This window comes from Malaclemys terrapin, chromosome 8, assembly GCF_027887155.1.
Source record: "Malaclemys terrapin pileata isolate rMalTer1 chromosome 8, rMalTer1.hap1, whole genome shotgun sequence".
Classification (NCBI taxonomy): domain Eukaryota; kingdom Metazoa; phylum Chordata; order Testudines; family Emydidae; genus Malaclemys; species Malaclemys terrapin.
In genome coordinates this window covers 105,444,683-105,450,682 of record NC_071512.1, presented here as the reverse complement: position 1 = coordinate 105,450,682, position 6,000 = coordinate 105,444,683, and positions in this window count along the sequence as shown.

Genomic DNA, 6,000 nt, shown 5'->3' with positions numbered 1-6,000 from the left:
TCTCTGGCCTGCGTTATACAGGGCGTCAGACTAGATGGGACATGTGTAACAATTATTATTGATGGGAAGTGTGTAACAATCAAGACCCAACACGACAATTCTTTGCAGTTCTATGGCTTAATCCTGTAAGGTACAGAGTCCTCCTAAGAGATGCTGGCCACCTTCAACTCCTACTGAATTCAGTGATAGCTGATGGAACCCGGCACCACACAAGACTGAGCCCCATAGTAACTATTACCCAACCAAATCCAAGAGCTTTATAGAAGGGAACTGATCACCTCTGCAGAATAGACTTTCTTTTCACCTTTATGTAACTCAAAAATGGGTGAATGGAGTTTGCTCAGATTTCTCCCCAAATATTCACCTTCAGGCAGAGGCCGATGGTGGAAAATTTCAGCCGAAAAGAAAGTTATGAGCATGTTCAAAGTAGGGGGAAACATCAGGGTAAAGTTCATTATGAATTTCAATGTCAGCAGAAGTTATAACTAAGCCCTGCAACTCTGCTAAGCATTAGCAGTGCAATGAGTACAAATGTCTGAATCGGTGGATAGTATCGACTGCGGGAGCTTCTTCAGCTTGCGATGGTGCTAGCTAGCCAGTGTTGGGGGGTTATCCAAAAGAAGGATGGATTGGTGGTTAAAGCACTGACGTAGCACTCAGAAGATCACTGACTCTACCCCTGACTTCCTGTTTGCTCCTGGACAAGCCACCAAATCCCCTTGTGGCTTAGCTATAAAAGGGCGGTAATAACCATTTCTGCCAAGCCTATTTGACACTAAACTCCTTGGGACATTTTGTGCGTCTGCTAATGGTGCTCTGATCTCACCAGCAACAGCCTGTGCTAATGTGATGCCTTAAGAGTGAGCTGCGCTATCATTCCTCAGATGCTAGAAACCACCCCCTCCCCACAAACCACACTGTTCTGATTTCCATGACGCCCCTTCTGAATCACCCAGAAAACCGGCATGTAATGGGAATGGGGTGACTGTGGGGTGTCTGGAGGCTGACAGCCCCTGTATTGCTGTGCTAGTCGTGGTTATACAATGAGAGGAAGCACATTTTACCTCCATGATCTTTCCCTTATTCTTGCTAGACCACAAAATTTGTATATTCCAAGAAGAACCAAGCAGCAGAAAGCAGAATTACCCTCCATGTTGGGGAGAGGAAAATTTAGTACCAATGTTATCAAGCCAGGAAAAATGGCCAAATATCTTTATCCATAACCACTTTCTGCCCACTGAGCCAGTAATCGCCATGTCCAACATTAGTCACTGAGCATGGGAAGCACTTCTAAAGTTAAATACTGAAAAAGGTTGAAGATGAAATAAAAAGTCAAGGAGAGGTAAAAGTCAAGGGGCTAGGCCCTCGGCTGGTGAACCTAGCTCCACTAGACCCACAAAGTTCCTACTCTAGGAACTGACCTGGTGTTATTGTACAGCCGGTATATTTGATGGGATATATTTAAGAACATAGTCATATATTAATGCATATATTTAAGAAGAAACAGATGAGTGGAAGATAGAACATACAGGCAAGGTGGCCAAGTTAATTTTACGGAAGGGCCTTTCCTTTTTTGTGTTTCCTATTTACAAAATATCAACTGTGCAACCTCGGTGGGGCTTGAACTACATTTTTTTTTTACTTAATTTCATAGGTTTAAAAACACCTAAATATTCTGTTCCTTCACACTCTCAGAAAGGAAGGCATATTGCCTCTTAAAGGCACAAATGACTTTCCTGTAAGCAGGGGCGGCTCCAGGCACCAGCACGCCAAGCGCATGCCTGGGGCGGCAAGCCACACGGGGCGGCCTGCCGGTCAGCACAAGGGCGGCAGTCAGGCAGCCTTCGACGGCATGCCTGTGGGAGGTCTGCCAGTCCCGTGGTTTTGGTGGCAATTCAGTGGTGGGGATGCCGAAGGCACGGCACCGGCGGACCGTCCGCAGGCGTGCCGCCGAATCTGCGTTACCGGCGGACCGCCCGCAGGCGTGCCGCCGAAGGCTGCCTGACTGCCGTGCTTGGGGCGGCAAAATACATAGAGCCGCCCCTGCTAGGGTGCCTCATTGGAGTGTCTATGAACATTTCACCCCTTCCGCTGCACAGTTGATGGCTGCATTCTCAGCTGCATGGCTTTATCACAAGTGTCAGTGCAGCGCTCGCAAGGACTGTAACGATGCTTCCCAATGAGCACTGTGCGGCACCAGAACATGAGAATATGAGAAACTTCAACGTGCCACTAATGGTGAAACATCAGGGAGAAAAACACATTGTGACAGCCGTAAGGACTTGACAAGAGAGGGAAGGCTTCAGCTTCCAAGGCAACGACTGGACAAAAGTTGTCCAGTGCCTTGTAGAATTGTAGCTAAAAGCCTGCACTTCTCGACCCATTCGTGCACAAGCCAAATTCTGCTGTTATGCTGGTAAAAAAATAAATAAAGACAATAACTCTAGTGACATCAGTGGAGTCACTGGGCAGTTACTGAGAGCAGAATTTGGCCCAATATCTCAGAAACGGAGAGATTTTGCAGTTTACAGAAAGCCTGCCCTACAAACGCTCAGTGTAGCATTAAAGAGTCATAATTTATCATTTGCCACCTGTGATCCGTGGAACAAGTAACACACCCTCATTCTGTTCTGAAGAGTAGCCTGGCCTCCACTTACAAGTGTAATGTATCTGCTCCCAAATCATTGGCGCTATTGGTTTGTTTTTCACCCAAGAGACCAGAAATGCCCTTGACAACGTACCAGAGGGGCTGGCTTTTTGTTCTGTATTTGTACAGTGCCTAGCACAATGGGTCATGGTCCATGACTGGGGGAGGGAGGGGCGGGCTCCTAGGTGCTACCACAATACAAATAAATAAACAGTATCTCTTTGTCTTTAGTGCACAGTGTTTTGTGCTCTGAAAGGGCCTCTCTTCACTCCACAGATGGCCTCCCTGTGTATTTAGAGTCGGATCTGGTTGCTTTCGTGACAAAAGCCAGTATTTCAACTCCTGTTAACACTGCAGAGCCAGGACACAGGAGGGGATCTGGATTCAGCAGGAACGTCCGCTGCTCTGCTTTTGAAACTATAATCCCCATCCTCATCCTGCCGTGGCATCATTTTGGGGACGCATCGGAAATTCCCCCAGAGCCCCCTACGCTCCCCACTTACCCGTTGTACATTTCTTAGTAGCTCCATCAAAGTCAAAGGGATACCAGGCTGTGGTGTACCCTGCCTGAGTGCCTGAGACACAGATGCAGTGAACAGGACAAGAGCCACAGCCCCTCCAAACTAATTTAACTCGTCCCGAGTTCCAGCAGTTTTGAGGAGCTTGCGTTCAAGGCTGGAGCGTTGGACGTGTCACGTTTCTTTTCCTGCTAGCACCTGATTCTCGGTATTGACAGAGATTCACTGGCGCTTCCTTAGCGGTGTGTAATTAGATATGACATGGCCCATTATGGTTGCTGTTTAGATGGAAGAGGCTCTTCCGCAGACATCTCTGCAGAGGGGTTTCTTAGTGTGTGTGCAGTAAATCTGCCTGGAGCCCTGGCTGAGTGAGTGTCCCTGTCAACTGCTTGCAAACACCAGGGTGAACGGATTTGGGGTGTATGAAAATAACAGGCTAGATGGGGTGAAGCTCCTGAGGAAGGCTGAGGCAGCCGGGCAGGCATTGATCACTGACCCAGAATCTCTGACAGTGTAAAATACCAGGCTTCACTCTAGTACAGACCCCTGGCAAGACTGCTAGGCCCTGAAGTAACATAGCCAGGTAATATGGAGACAGATCAGGGAATCTCAGACCAGTGCCTTAACCACAGGCCATCCTTCCTGCAGGCTGCTCTGTTGTCAGTGCTACAGGAGTGCCTTTGCCGTACTGCAGTGAGTCCCTTGTTGGAACAGAGCTTTCAGAGCAACTTTAACAGCTCTGCTTCTCCGACAGGCCACGTCTCTGCACTGCGAGTGACCAGGGAAATGGGCACAGCTCAGAACAGCACGTGGCCGGGGCACGTGGGTGTGTAAATCTGCTGCTAACAGGTACAGACTTTTAGAGGACTTGGAATAACAGGCTCCATCATGCAGCCATGGAAGCCAAGGGAGGGGTCTTGCCGCCGGTTTGAATTGGACGCAGGGTTCATTCTCTAATCTGCCCCTAGGAAGGGCTTGGGGAATGTCAGCACCCCTTTACTCTCCCCATCCCGTAGTATTTGTTCTCCACCCATCCTCACTTGCCCATCGCCCTCTAGTTTAGTCCCTTTGCTGAGTGTTTCTCTCTGATTTTCCATCGCTCCAGTGGGCTCTTGCTGCCTGGGCACTTCGCTCATTTTTATCTGCCCTGTCGGCTTGCTCTGCCTGCTTTATTTGTCTGTCTCTCCCCCTCCTCTCTACCTGTCCGTCCCCCTCCCCTCTGTCTGTCTGTCCCCCACCCATGTCTGTCTGTCCCCCTCCTATCTACCTGTCCATCCCCCAACCCTCTGTCTGTCTGTCCCCCACCCATGTCTGTCTGTCCCCCACCTCTCTACCTGTCCGTCCCTCACCCCTCTGTCTGTCTGTCCCCCACCCATGTCTGTCTGTCCCCCTCCTCTCCACCTGTCCGTCCCCCTCCCCTCTGTCTGTCTGTCCCCCACCCATGTCTGTCTGTCCCACTCCTCTCTACCTGTCCGTCCCTCACCCATGTCTGTCTGTCCCCCTCCTCTCCACCTGTCCGTCCCCCTCCCCTCTGTCTGTCTGTCCCCCACCCATGTCTGTCTGTCCCACTCCTCTCTACCTGTCCATCCCCCACCCCTGTCTGTCTGTCCCCCACCCATGTCTGTCTGTCCCCCACTTCTCTACCTGTCTGTCCCTCACCCCTCTGTCTGTCTGTCTGTCCCCCACCTATGTCTGTCTGTCCCCCTCCTCTCCACCTGTCCGTCCCCCACCCCTCTGTCTGTCTGTCCCCCACCCATGCCTGTCTGTCCCCCACCTCTCTACCTGTCCATCCCTCACCCCTCTGTCTGTCTGTCCCCCACCCCTCTGTCTGTCCATCCCACTCCTCTCTACCTGTCCATCCCCCACCCCTCTGTCTGTCTGTCCCCCACCCATGTCTGTCTGTCCGTCCCCCTCCTCTCCACCTGTCTGTCTGTCTGTCCCTGACCCATGTCTGTCTGTCCCCCTTCTCTCTACCTATCCGTCCCCCTCCCCTCTGTCTGTCTCTCCCCCTCCTCTCTACCTGTCCGTCCCCCTCCCCTCTGTCTGTCTGTCCCCCACCCATGTCTGTCTGTCCCCCACCTCTCTACCTGTCCGTCCCTCACCCCTCTGTCTGTCTGTCCCCCACCCATGTCTGTCTGTCCCCCTCCTCTCCACCTGTCCGTCCCCCTCCCCTCTGTCTGTCTGTCCCCCACCCATGTCTGTCTGTCCCACTCCTCTCTACCTGTCCATCCCCCACCCCTGTCTGTCTGTCCCCCACCCATGTCTGTCTGTCCCCCACTTCTCTACCTGTCCGTCCCTCACCCCTCTGTCTGTCTGTCCCCCACCTATGTCTGTCTGTCCCCCTCCTCTCCACCTGTCCGTCCCCCACCCCTCTGTCTGTCTGTCCCCCACCCATGTCTGTCTGTCCGTCCCCCTCCTCTCCACCTGTCTGTCTGTCTGTCCCTGACCCATGTCTGTCTGTCCCCCTTCTCTCTACCTATCCGTCCCCCTCCCCTCTGTCTGTCTCTCCCCCACCCATCTCTACCTGTCCGTCCCTCACCCCTCTGTCTGTCTGTCCCCCACCCATGTCTGTCTGTCCCCCTCCTCTCCACCTGTCCGTCCCCCTCCCCTCTGTCTGTCTGTCCCCCACCCATGTCTGTCTATCCCCCTCCTATCTACCTGTCCGTCCCCCTCCCCTCTGTCTGTCTGTCCCCCACCCATGTCTGTCTATCCCCCTCTCTCCACCTGTCCGTCCCCCTCCCCTCTGTCTGTCTGTTCACCCTCCCCCGCCCCCGCCGCCCTGTCAGGCTGTGCAGGAGCCCGGAGCGGATCGATGGGGCGAAGCCGGGCAGGTAT